Source organism: Daucus carota, chromosome 5 (assembly GCF_001625215.2).
Source record: "Daucus carota subsp. sativus chromosome 5, DH1 v3.0, whole genome shotgun sequence".
NCBI lineage: Eukaryota > Viridiplantae > Streptophyta > Magnoliopsida > Apiales > Apiaceae > Daucus > Daucus carota.
The window spans coordinates 35,547,395-35,561,113 of NC_030385.2; the positions used below are offsets into that span (position 1 = coordinate 35,547,395).

The 13,719-nt window shown below is 32.9% G+C and overlaps 2 non-coding genes across 2 annotated transcripts; both read right to left on the minus strand.

Moving 5' to 3' along the window:
* Positions 1–4,954: 4,954 nt before the first annotated feature.
* TRNAG-GCC (transfer RNA glycine (anticodon GCC)) lies at positions 4,955–5,025 on the minus strand. The gene has a single exon. It is a non-coding gene; the product is annotated as a tRNA-Gly (tRNA).
* A 7,325-nt stretch (positions 5,026–12,350) lies between these two features.
* LOC135146908 (U6 spliceosomal RNA) lies at positions 12,351–12,453 on the minus strand. The gene has a single exon (XR_010284001.1). It is a non-coding gene; the product is annotated as a U6 spliceosomal RNA (small nuclear RNA).
* Between the last annotated feature and the right edge of the window lie 1,266 nt (positions 12,454–13,719).

The window sequence follows — 13,719 nt, forward strand, 5'->3', positions numbered from 1 at the left end:
TGAACCATTTTAATTATATAACGACTTCAACCATTGTTATATTAATTAATTATAATCTGATTAACAAATCATATTCAATCAGATTCACTTCCGCGACGATTTGGTACTGATTGTATTCAACCCCCCCCCTTCTACAATCATATCCGGACCTAACAGTTTTTGGACCATAGGACCATGCGACCAAATTATCTCCCTTACGCTTATTATATATAAGTATATAATTAGTCAACTTTTCTTAAGTTATAATCAATTACCATCCAAATTTGAAAATTGTTTACTTTTATTATTTTTCAAAGATTCAAAATTTAAAAACCATTTATGGGTGTCATTAATGATGAATTTATTGTGCCTTTAATGGTTTTATAGTGCCTTTTATGGCTTTTTGTTCCAATTATGGATGCCACTTTTAATGGCTTATTGACCATTTTGATGATCATTTTATTTAATTATATTTAATTATATTTCATCCTTTACTCCTCACTTAAATTTTAATTTTATTGTGCCAAAAAAATTAATTTTTATGTGTCTAACCAAAGGATTTTCCTTTGGTTAGAAATTAATTAATATTTCTATATTATTTTATTTTCTATCTATTTTTAATATATATATATATTTTTGTTTTGCTTTTTATTAGATTTTCTATTTTACTTTAATTAAACTTATATGTGTGTGATTTTTTTGTATGTTGATTTATGTTTTGTTTGATTTGTTTTTTCAGGATACTCTGGAAGCTACGGGACTTATGGGTTTTCTTTACTTATTCATTTAAGCTTTATTGTCTAAGCGTCCGGAGTTATGCTTGCATGACTTTCGGTTAGATGATAAACTTTCTTGAAAGAAAGAAATCCCTGATGCGGTTTATTGTATTTCGATACAATTCATCTACGTGTATGTAGACTTTACAAAAAAAAAAATAAAAAAAAATACCTACATTTGCTGTAAAATTTGTGCAGGGTTGCCTGTCATGACAAAAGTTGGAATGGCGAGGTGTTGAAAATAGAAGCCCAGCAGCCATGGCAAAAGTTGGAATGGTGAGGTGTTGGAGTGGTTCTGACTTTACTAAAGTATAAGAGCGGAGTTCTGAGCAAACCATTTCTGATCTCTGCCACTTTGCTAGCTAAGAAGCATTACACTATAAGATAGTTAAGTGATAAAATAGTTAACTCATAATTAATCATTAACAAGAATTTTCAAGAATCCCCGAGCATCGAAGAATCCTCGAGAATCGAGTGCGCGGTGCGGCGGGTGAGTGAAGTATCCCAGCTTTCTAGAGTTGCTACCATCCCAATGTGAATCCTGCACGAATAAGAGACTATTGATTCTATACAAGTATCAGCTACAAGCCTACAGATGCTCTTGTGACTACAGTTTATTAGAGCTTCTGGTAAAACGTATTCAACTGTTGCTTAGACGTTTGGGCAAACTTGATTCTTTCTTTAATTTAAGTGAGAAGTAAATAAGTTGATAAAGTATTTGAAAAGAAAGGCCGAGAGAAAAGCTTTCTACTTATTTATACAAATCGGCCATGAAAAACAGAAACAGAAGTTGATTCTGCTAAACAAACATGGGCATAAAATTAGTATCATGGTTGTACAAGTTCACTTCTTCTCTCTCAGCGACTCCTGGCAAGCTAACTGATTGGGAATCTGTGACCAATACACTTTTAAGTTCTAACCCCTCCTAGCAACTAGGAAATCTTAAAAGCCATCTTTGTCATAATTATAATAATATTCAAGTTTTTTAATAAATTTATAATGTAATTATATAACTAAATAATAACTTACAAATTTATTCAAATATTATATATATAAATTACTTGAATTTATTTACTTAAAAATCCGAAAAATGTTTATATGCTAGATCATCATCTAATAATTTTTAGTCCGGGTTAATAGGCTAAAACATCACTGAACAAACTCGAAACTTGCAATTGGGTCATTGAACTCAATAAACTTTCACGCGACTAACTGAACTAATATAAATTTGCCATTAACTAATTGAAATAATATAAACTTGCAATCGGATAACTAAATTGATTCTCAACTTGTAATTGGGTAATCAAAATCAAAAATTATAGAATTATAACATATTTTCATTTATATACATTTATTTACTCAATTAAAATTAATTTATTTAGTTTTTATTATAAAAATTAACAATTAAAATTAACTTTGTACTTATCAAAACCATAAAAAAGATAAATGTGTTGCAATTATATTATAGTATTCGGGATCAAATTATTAGATTGAGAGAGATCGAGAGACGAGGGAGATTGAGAAAGATTAATGGGAGAGGAAAGAGATTGAGGTCATGTTTGACATTGTTGTTGCATACAGCAGATCCCTACAAGGGGACTTTTATCCTCTTGGTTGCAGGCTAGTGCGCGAGCTTGTGGGTTTACCCACTGCGCGCCCGAAGGGTAGCGGCTGTGGGTTCCTGCGTTTAAAAAAAAAAAAAAAAACTCATCAAAAACATTATTATTTTTAGAGTTAATTACACTTTGTAACCCTAGGTTTGCTCCAAACGCAGTTTAGTACCTGAATTTTAAAATGTGGCAATATGCACCTTATACTTAACATTCCCGTGCAAGTTGTAACTCGTAGTCACTATTCCGTCCAATTTTGCCGTTAACTTTAACTGTTTGAGAGATAACAATGTGTATATTAGTTTCTAACAGCTACTTTACCCCCTATGACCTCTCAAAAATTATGTATTATATTATGAAATTGTTTCTGAACACAAACAACGATGTAAAAAAAAATTTAAAATAATTTCTGAATACCTCATGTGAAAGTTTATTTTTATTTCAGTGTATTTAGTTACAGGTTTTTATAAATTCACTAATGTAAATGCAAGTTGGGATTGAGTTGAGTTTTATAATTTGCAATTTAGTTCTCTTATTTATATTAAGGACCGTTATTTTAAAATACAAATTTTATTTTCTTGAATTATGTAAATACAAACCTTTTGAGAGCAATCCAATTTCAAATTTTGAGTCAGCTCGATTATGTTTTAACCGATTAACCCTTTTTAGCCCCAATAAAATCAACCCCACACAGGCACACACCCGTAGAGAGCGACGGATGATTTTATGCTCTTCTCCGCGAAACCCCAGTCTTTACAGTGGCTGATCGACTGACTAGAATCTCGCTTCCAGTAAGATTACCTCAAGTACTTAACTAACTTTCTTATACATAGTTTTTTTTTTAGACTGCTGAGTTAGTTGAAACTTGAAACACCTAATTTTCCTTTTCAGACCAGGTTAATCATTATGGCTTTATTTATTAATTCAAATTATACTAGTTGTTAATGTAGTCAATCACTAGTGATATTATAGTAGCATTTTAAAGTCAGCGAGATTTCTATTCAACACAAGCTCGACTACCAGGGTTCATGTGTCGTGGCTCAAAATCTAGGGTTAGTTATTTTTTGGGGTTTTGAATCGGATAAGAAGAACAATTTTAGTTGCAGCATGATTAGTGAGAGACCGTTCATTGGAAGATTCTCTTTTAAAGAATGTATAATTAACACGTACTATGAAATAACATGAACTTGGTTACATTTTTTCGCTTTATCGTTCTTTCTAAACTTCCTTCTCGTCTGCCTTCGATGCTGCTGTTTGACGAATTTCATTTGCTGTGTTATTTTTAATAGGAACCTCCTCTCTAGCAAGTAGTAAGTTCTTCATTAGATAAACGTAGTTGACCTGATTTTGCTGGATAAACGAAGATGACAGATATCAAGCTAGTTAATGTGGAATTGAATATACTCTTTCCTGCATATAGGAAAGCTTATGGGTAATGAGGAAGGGAATTATGCTGAGTACTTTTCTGTTCATAAATGTTTTTGAGAGTCAGAGGCGATAAAAACAACTATGCACTGGATCAATTAGCTTCATATGATGCATCTCTTTTCGACTAAAATTATAAAATCTGTTTGGCCAGTGACTGTATGGACATTGAAAGCCTAAATAAAGTTCTGGCTGATTATAATGTTCATACGATTATTTCTTTTTGATACTAATATATGAGTAAAGAGTATTGAGTTCACAATTGACAAAAATCATTGCTTCTCATTGCAGTTTATCAAGGTCAGGAGATTTCGATTCAACACAAGCTTGACTACTAGGGTTCATGCGTCATGGCTCAAAAAATAGGGTTAGTTATGTTTTGGGTTTTTGAATTGGATAAGAAGAACAATTTTAATTGCAGCATGAATTTCATGGTCCTAAAAATTTCATGCTACACTTAGTTTCATTTATGATGTTTGACTGTCTTCTATTCTTTATATTGTACTAAAGGACTGTCCAGTTGTGTTTTATACTGTGAGTATGGCAGTATGCTATTGTACCCTGTCAAGGTATTGAGATCTCTTTTGCAAACACGCTGCTTGGTTGGTATATGGAGAAGGATTAGTAGTTTCTTTACTCCTAATGTTGGAATGTATGTAAACAGCATATGGATCTTAATAAGAACACTAAGCGGAACAAGTTCCAGATCCTTTTTTGACAAAATAAGTACCAGATTGAAAGAAAAGAAAAGTGGTCTCAGGAATTTATTGAAGTTGTTAAGGCTTGTATTTCACGACCTTACTTGAACAGGATCTGTTCTATAGGATTTATTAACAGCCCTGTGACCTTGTTTGGCCATATGAGTCGTAGAGGATCGTTCTTAGCCAGATTCTGGTTGGGGTGGTCTCTTCCTTATGTCATTTTTCTGTCCAGAGACCGTGTCATTATTTATAATCTTTCATGATTATCATGTAAGCACAACTTGCACATTATAATGGGACTGATATACTTACCATGAGAAATTAATAGAATTAGGTGATTTTGAGAAAAAAAAGATATTACTAAAAGTAAAGCTCAGAGCAACAATTTCTTTTCTGAATGTGTGTTCAGAAATGGCAGCGGACCCATCCAACTGCAATTATATTGCTTGTTTCATCACTGCTTTGCACCAGCCGGGAATCGAACCCGGGTCTGTACCGTGGCAGGGTACTATTCTACCACTAGACCACTGGTGCTTTGTGTGCACATGTGTTTTTAGTAGCTACATATACACATGGTTTTAGTAGCTACATATACACCCTTTCTTAAAAAATGAAACAATACAGAGACAATAAGAAATTAAATAACATATTTAATAAAAAAAAATTCCAGTTTATCAGGTCTGGTAGGACACTATGTTTCTACTCGCTATCTACATGGTGAGTGAGTGATATATTTCTTTATAAATGTTGATATTTAGAAGAAATGACTATTGACTCAGAATATCGTCCATTATGATGTGTATGCTAACTGTTCTGAAATTTATGTTTCCAACATAATATAATATAGTTTAGAATAGTTTTAGTTACGTTTTTGCTCACTTGTTACGTAGTCTTGAGGGTCTTAGCTATTATTTATTTCGAGACTTACCTCAATTACTAAATGCATAGCTACTTACAGTGTTCAAATAACAGAAGAGTTTACAACATTCGAAAGAGTAATATCAATTATTTTCTCTTCCAAACCCTTCACATCTTTGATGTCTAGTCTGGCGACAACCAGTTCACATAAATATCTGTTCAATGAAACATGTATGTTTTTCTCAATGTGAAGACATGTAATTGATTTTTTAACTGTTGCTGCACTCGCCTGACTGATTTTGCATTTCCTAGCAACTCGAAGATATCACATGCACTACTATATCTATGAAGATTATATAGACTTCCCAATTACTAGTTGTGCTGATGGGGATTTCAGGTTGTGTTCACTTGGAAGGAATGGAGGGAGAATGGAATGAATAATATACTCTAACATTGGTGTTGGTTAAAGAAAATGTCTATAATTTTCATTCCTTCAATTATTCCATTGCTACTATTTTAGCTAGAATTCTAACCCACATGTTTTGAAAGAAATTTTCATTTTATTTCTAGATCATGTTTCCTTACAATCTTTATCACAAGAGATTTAAACTCATTCATATCTAGTCATTATTATCTCATACTTTCTTTTTTCCATGAAACTTATATAATTTTTCATTCAATTCCATCCAAGTGAACACAACCTTAGTGTTGTTGCATTGCCATCCTTACTCGAGATTTGGTCTTTGCATGCAGTCTCAGACTCTCAATTCTTAATTAAGTAGTGATTTATTATCATTATATAGTCTAACTTAACAAAAATCCTATAATCGCTCCTCACAAATAACTTCTTGTAGAGAGGCTATCAATTTCTCTCTTTTTCCCTTTTCCAGAGCAGGTAAAAACCCTGTGGTCTTGTTTGCTATCTGAGATCTCAAGGTCCTTGCAGTCACCTGGAAAACTGGCTCGGATGCTCTTGCGGTTTGATAGAGCCTATATACCCCCCCCCCCCCCACCCATCCACACACACACATTTTAGTCAACTTCTTCGATGACAATATTTATATTTGAATAATTGCTCGCTTGTACGCATACTTGAACATCTGTGCTTGTAATAAGTCCATATTTGAGATGATGTAAATAGGTTTTGGGGTTTTGAATACATGAGTACTAGGCCTTTCAACCTTTAGGGTGATGTAGATTAAAAATTCAGTTGTTGATCATGGCTGTGTATCATTTGTTATCTCTTATCTATAACAATATCGATATTTGAATATTAGCTTGTTTGTACGCAATACTTAACATCTATGCTTGTAATAAATCAATATTTAGATGAAGTAAATAGGTTTTGCAGTTTTGTATACATGAGTACTTGGCCTTTCAACCTTTAGGACGATGTAGATTATAAATTTAGATGTTGATCATGGCTGTGTATCATTTGTTATCTCTTATTAAAACTGCAGTCTTTTAAATAGCACGTTTGGTTATATCTTGAATGATATATGTGTTGTTTCACCATAGTCGTCAACCAATTTCTCACAATAGTATACTTCTACAAACCATGAAAAAAAATTTAGAACAAGAATACAAGTAGAGGATGCTTTTGCCAAAAAAGTATAACTATGGACAACATAAGGAAACCATAGCATTTAGAAAATAAAGAAAAGAAGCAGCATGTTCTTATTGAAAGTTTTTTCAGATATAGCAGCGGTCAAGTTCGAGTTCCTGGTAAGTCGATACTGCAATTTGATTGCCTGTTTCATCATTGCTTTGCACCGGCAGGAAATTGAACCCAGGTCGGGTATGTCCAGCTAGACCCCTGATGCTTTGTGTTTACCTTTTCTATTTATTAGCTCTATATTGATATACTTGTTAAATTTAATACAAAAACAATTAGAAACGAAAAGCTGATGTAGCTATAACAATTTATATAAATACTTAATTGTTAATTGTTTATATTGTTTATCAGGCCGGCTGGGGGTATTGTATATCAACTAGCAGCTACTCACATACTTCTTAGCTAGCAATTATATGCTCATTGCTGTAGAGAATTAAAACAGATGAAACAATTTGCTTATTAGTAATACATGTCATAAAATATCACACATCATGCTGTGTATGGTATAACACTTGTCATGTTTCTACTTGTAGTAGTGTTTTTGGAGAGAATCTACACAATAACAAAAGCTACTTGTCATTGTTTAATCTATTTATTTCAAAAACAATAATTAAAAGTTTCAATTTCTCATTATGAATACCTGTCATTAATTAATTGCTTGCTACTTGCTGCAAATTACCGAAATTATAAAACAAATTGGTTGACACTGCCCCTTTTACTCAATATTTCAGTCTCAATAAGCAGTCACACTATGTAAAGAGAAATTAAAACCTGACCATCTGTGGAGGGACGAATTTTTGCTGGACTAAACATTCAGGAAAATACTAAATTGGGGATCTTAATTCTCATGTCACTGAAGACAGGTATGAGATCATATCTTAACTGCTTGTCATGCTCTGTGTGATGAAGTATGCGAAATTTAATGTTTGTTCGTTTTTGGTTGTATTTTAGGTTGAGTTTAGTACATAATTTTGGAAAAACTTGATAGTTTTGAAGAGTCCACTACTAGGCAACCACTTAGGTTAGTAAACTAATTAGGCCTAATGTTTGGATGCAGGCTCGAGTTAGACTTTCAACTATAAAATTGTTTCTCTTATTTCTTTAAAATATATTATGCTCGAAGTCATCTCAAGTTTGGCTCTAATTTCATTAAATGTTAGCATTTGTATGTAAAATATTGTTGAGTTTAGCTCATGTTTGATTTAACATAAGCCTGGGTATTTTTGTTCATGAGTTTTCATGAATATGTTTGCCCTCAGCTTCTCATGTCATATGCTTACCAGAATTTTTACGCATTTTATTGCTTATACATTAGAAATCCTCCATGTTGATTCTCTCTGAAGAGATAACGCCTCTATATCGATAAAGCTTTTGTTCCCAAGTCGGGACTAGTGTTAAACTTCAACTTCCCCTTTATCGAGGTCATTGATATGTTTGAAGAAAATCAAAGTATCTAATCATGGTCCCAACTTTTGGATAGAGTAATATTTTTAAATATGATCACTTTTTTTATACACTTTACGAATATGAAAAATGTTTTATGATACAGTTTTTGCTATATTTTGTTGTTCAATAAATTTAAGAGTTAATTACAGTTTGTAACCCCAGGATTGCTCCAAACGCACTTAAGATCCTGAACTATCAAACGTGACATAATGCACCCTGAACTTTACATTCCTGTGCAAGTTGTAACCCATAGTCACTATTCCGTCCAAATATGCCGTTAACTTTAATTGTTTGAGAGGTAACAGTGTGTATATTAGTTTCTAACAGCTACTTTACCTCTTGTGACCCCTCAAAAATTATGTATTATATTTTGAAATTATTTTTGAACACACACAACGATGTAAAAAAATTTAAAATAAGTTTTAAAATATGTATCTAGATTTAGAATCTAAAAATTTATTATAATTTTTACATAAACGATGTAACTTATTTTAAAATTTTAAAATAAATACATATTTTAAAAATTATTTTAATAGTTTTTATATCGTTGTGTGTGTTCAGAAATAATTTCAAAATATAATACATAAACTTTGAGGAGTCACAGGGGGTAAAGTAGCTGTTAGAAACTAATATACACACTGTTACCTCTCAAACAGTTAAAGTTAACGGCATATTTGGACGGAATAGTGACTATGGGTTACAACTTGCACGGTAATGTAAAGTTCAGGGTGCATTATGTCAGGTTTGATAGTTCAGGATCTTAAGTGCGTTTGGAGCAATCCTAGGGGTTACAAACTGTAATTAACTCTAAATTTAACACCAACCAATCATCTTAATTGTTTTCAATGATTTTTTATGACATCTTTATGTTGTTTTTATGGCAGAGTTTCACAAACTTAGATTTGTTTTTGAATTTGTATTTATTGTTTTGACGGTTTAACATGCATTATATCTTTTTTGAATGTAAAAACTTTATATATGGCCAATATTAATTATTCTTAAGTATAAAAATGTAGACCCGTGTTATGTGATAACCTCGTTTAAGTGATAATTTTCATGGCCCCAAGGATATTAATCGGAGGGTTTAGTACTTCTAAGTTTCTACTTTAAAGATCTGACACTCTTACCGCTAGTGTTGTAATGTATGTGAACAGTATTCTGATCTTAATAAAAATTCAGAGACTACTTAACAGTAGGTGTCAGGTTAATAAAACACAAAATCCAGAGACTACTTACCAGTAGCCCTCTGACCTTGTTGGCCATATGAGTCATAGAGGATCGTTCTCAGCGAGATTCTGGTGGGTTTTTCCCCCCCTTTTCAAGGGGGGTCGGCATGCTGTTTTCTGACAGATTATATTCTTTTTATCACATTTCCTTTGCATTGTCGCCATGTCTGTGTTCTCAGCCAGATTCTTGTTGATCTCATTTCACCTTCGCATGATCACCATTTCAGCACAACTGGGACTCTGCTTTTTACAGGTGGTAATCTCTAGATGGATTTAGTGATGTCCCTCTAGTTCATTTTCCATCTAAGAAATGTCTATGCCTGTGATATCCCGTAATTTTTAGAATAATATTAATAGATTAGTATTAATAAATAGGGGATTAAAAATGGATTATAATTAGGATTTAAAATTGAATTAAGATAATAGAATTAGAATATGAATCAGACTTGTATTCCGATTATGGATAGGTTTAGAATTAGGGTTTCAAGACTCTATATATTGATTGTATTCCTCCATTCTTTCATATACACTTTTGAGAGCCACCCAACCTTCTATTCGTTTTTATTACAAAAATTCGCAGGGCTTTATTCTCATAAATCAGCTGTCTTGTAAAATTCGTAGTAAATTCAATTCTTATCGGATTTCGACGATTCTTGATGTTTCGGAAAGCTCTTTTAATCTCCTACAACTTTCGTTCACAATGTTTACTCAGATTATGTTCGAACTGTTCTCAAAATTACAAAACTTAATCAGATCCTGTTTATTCTTTGAATTCTGAATCAGCGGACGTTTTATTTAATTCCCAATTCGTTATAACTCCGATTTCGATGAGCCTTACCTTTTCGGAAAGGTCTTTTCGTTCTCTACGACTTTCGTGTTTTGAGTTTTTCCATAAAACATCGTTTAGAGGGTCAAAACAGTAGATTATTGATCTGGGCAGATTGGAACAATGGAGATATTTGGAGTTTAAGTTAAAGTCGGGGTTCGGGAGTTTAGTTGGTCCCTTGCGAGGTTCGTTAGTCTTTGAGTTTGCTATTTTCGAGGTACGGATTTCGTTCTCTTTTATTCAGCTCTACTTCTATTAGTGTTAGGTAAATTTGATTACTCTGTTTTGATCTTTTCTGTTCGGCGTTTTTGTACGGATTCTACTCCTTTTATTCAACGCTACTCCTTTCGATATTAAATGATTTTGTTCTGTCCTCTTTTGATCCGTCCGATTTGCTAAATTTGTTTTGTGCTATTCATTTGACTGTTTTGATATCCGAAAAATATTTTAAAAATCTGTTTTGAGGCATTCAAATAATTGTTATGCGGTTTTCAAGGATTTTACAAAATTGTGATTTGTTCAGTTTATTTGAAATATCTGTACCATGTGATTTAAATTGTGAAAACTATTTTGTTTTGAACCCTTAGAGAGATATAGAGTATACCGAGTTTCCCAGCTGTGGGGGTACTACAGCCATGTCTTTGCGGCACCATTGACATGACACTTCTGTGACTGTGTGATTGGTCACGGCGTATCCTTCTGTTAGCTCTTGGGAGGAGCTTTGGCCATTTTGATTATTTGTTCAGGATACGTGGATGCATCCAGTTCAGTTTTGATATGATTTGTGATTTGACGGTGACGTTGTATATGCCGTACACGTTATCCGATTTGTTGCACACATTAGGTACCCTATGATGTGTGTATTTGTATATGTTTTGATCTCGGTATGAAATATCCTAACCCTCGTTGCATCAGCCTATTTATTTTAAAAATTATTTGTTTTATATTACTGTCAAAATATTTTAAATGTTTCTTGTTTTGTAAATGCTTCCAATCCGTACTGGGCATTTGGCTCATGCCGTATTCTTTTTCTGGCAGGTTCTTAGAGGGATCCGGGGCTGTGTGATGGAGAGCTGCCCTAAGTTACAGTGATCGAGATTTATGGACCTATAATGTTGTTAAGATTTTATTGTTTAGTGATTCTATTTACTCATGTTTATCGGATATTAGTGCTCTGTTTGCAGTTTTTGGATTTGTAGGTAACTCCTCGTCTTGATTTAAGATGAGGGTGTTACAATGCCGCACTTCTTGCTAAACAGTCTTGAGAATGTCTTACATTTTTAGATGTTGAAACTGAGACAGGTGAACTGGAGAAAAGCCTAGTGGGTTGACTTTGTGAAGGATTCCCCTCAAAGCTGGTACTAATCCACAAGTACAATAAAAAAGGTATTGTACACCTCTGTATCTTGATTCTGGTGGATGAAACATGACTGCATGATTAACATCTTATGTAATGTTGGCGTTGTACCATTCAAGCTTGGAGTCGTAGCCAGGGTGTCTTGGAGTTGGGTTGACATATTTCTTTTTATATATAGTCTGGTCATATGCAGCCTGTACCTACTAGCAGTGTTAAACAGACAAGCTTCATTGCCCTGTATGTTCTCTTTTAGTTTCTTGTCATGTGCTCTTCAGTCTACCACTCGTGTGTAACTCCTTTTATGATAATGCAATTGATCAAAATCGCTTCTAGAACTTATGTGCCAAATGCTGAAAAACTACATGACATAACATATATCATTTACTAAACTCTTTATTTTTATTCATCAGCTCAAGCTTTACTCATTCTTGGTAACTAGCTTGTTCTGATTCCTAACTAGTCCTCTCCACTGGTATTATGCCTCTTGGGCTTCTGCCATTCTACAGTATGTTTTCTCGTGAAAAATGACAAAAAAATTTGGACCATTTCTCGATTTGTGCGTGTCATCCTTGCGCAGGGGCCATGCTAATCTTCTCTGTATCGTTCCAATTTTATCGGATGTCCCCGAAGGGACATTATAAGTGCTGCTATCATAGCCATATAAATATTCGTTTCTTCGTATTTCAAATGATGTGGGATTCTTATGTTATGACTTTAACTGAAATTTAGCTCAAAGAACCTATAACCATTTGACTATAACCCTTTAATCCTATACATTATTTGCTAACTTGGAAAATCTGCAAACAGCTGGAAGTTTTGAAAAGCAGTGGAGTAATTCAACAAGATGAAACTGAGGAGAAATTTCTCAATTAGGATGAAACGCAATTTTGACATCTTAATTTTTCTGCCTATTCGGTTTCTTTAAGTGTCCGAATATTACTTAATTATTTTTTGTTCGGTTTTTTTAAGTGTCGCAATTTTTTTTCCAACTAGTCGCAAAATTATCATTTAATCTGAAATAAACAAAATACTATAAAAATATAATGATTGTGAGAGAAGAAAAAAAATACACACACATATATATAATTTATCAAATATATGATGAAAACTAATGACGTAAATCATATTTTACAAAAATTTAAATTTAAATAAGATATTAAAAATCTATAAAAACTGAGTCTCTACAAATTAAACGAGTTAAAAAATATATATACATGAGATTGAGTTGATCATAGATCATATTGGGGCATTCGGATCATTTTATATGAAAAAATATGAGAACTTAGGTATATAAATATTTGTATTTAGGATCGTATTTTATCACGTATACAAGACATGTATCGTATTTTTTAGCTGAATTCAAATCAAGAAATTGGATATTGTTAGATCATTTTTGGGCCCTGACCATAAAGAGCCTGTTTGTCTAGGTTTACGTCATTTTCGACTTTAAACTAAAAAATAATTGTTTGTTTAATAAGTTAGAAGTCAGAAAATCAATGCAGAACGCTGAATGATCTAGCGTTTTAGGAGTAATATGCCACATAAATTAGTGTTTAGAGCTTGTACGCTAGGTCGTACAGGGTCTTTAAACACTAGATTGTGCAGCGTTAAAAAAGTTAAAAAAAAAAAAATATATGCTGCATCATTTTGAATGAAAATTGACTTATATTTAGGGTCATTTCCTTCCAAATTGGGATTTTTACCGCCAACAACTCAATTTATCTCATAACGTTTATAATCAAGGTAGTGTTTTACACTGCTCTTGCGAACTACAACAATTTTTCCGCTGAAAATCGGGTGAAAAATGGTTTGTTAAATCTAAAAGCAGCCTTTTTGAGCAGCATCTTTTAAAGAACGAATTTTCTATGGTGTGCCCAAGGGCACACAATAGTCACTAACA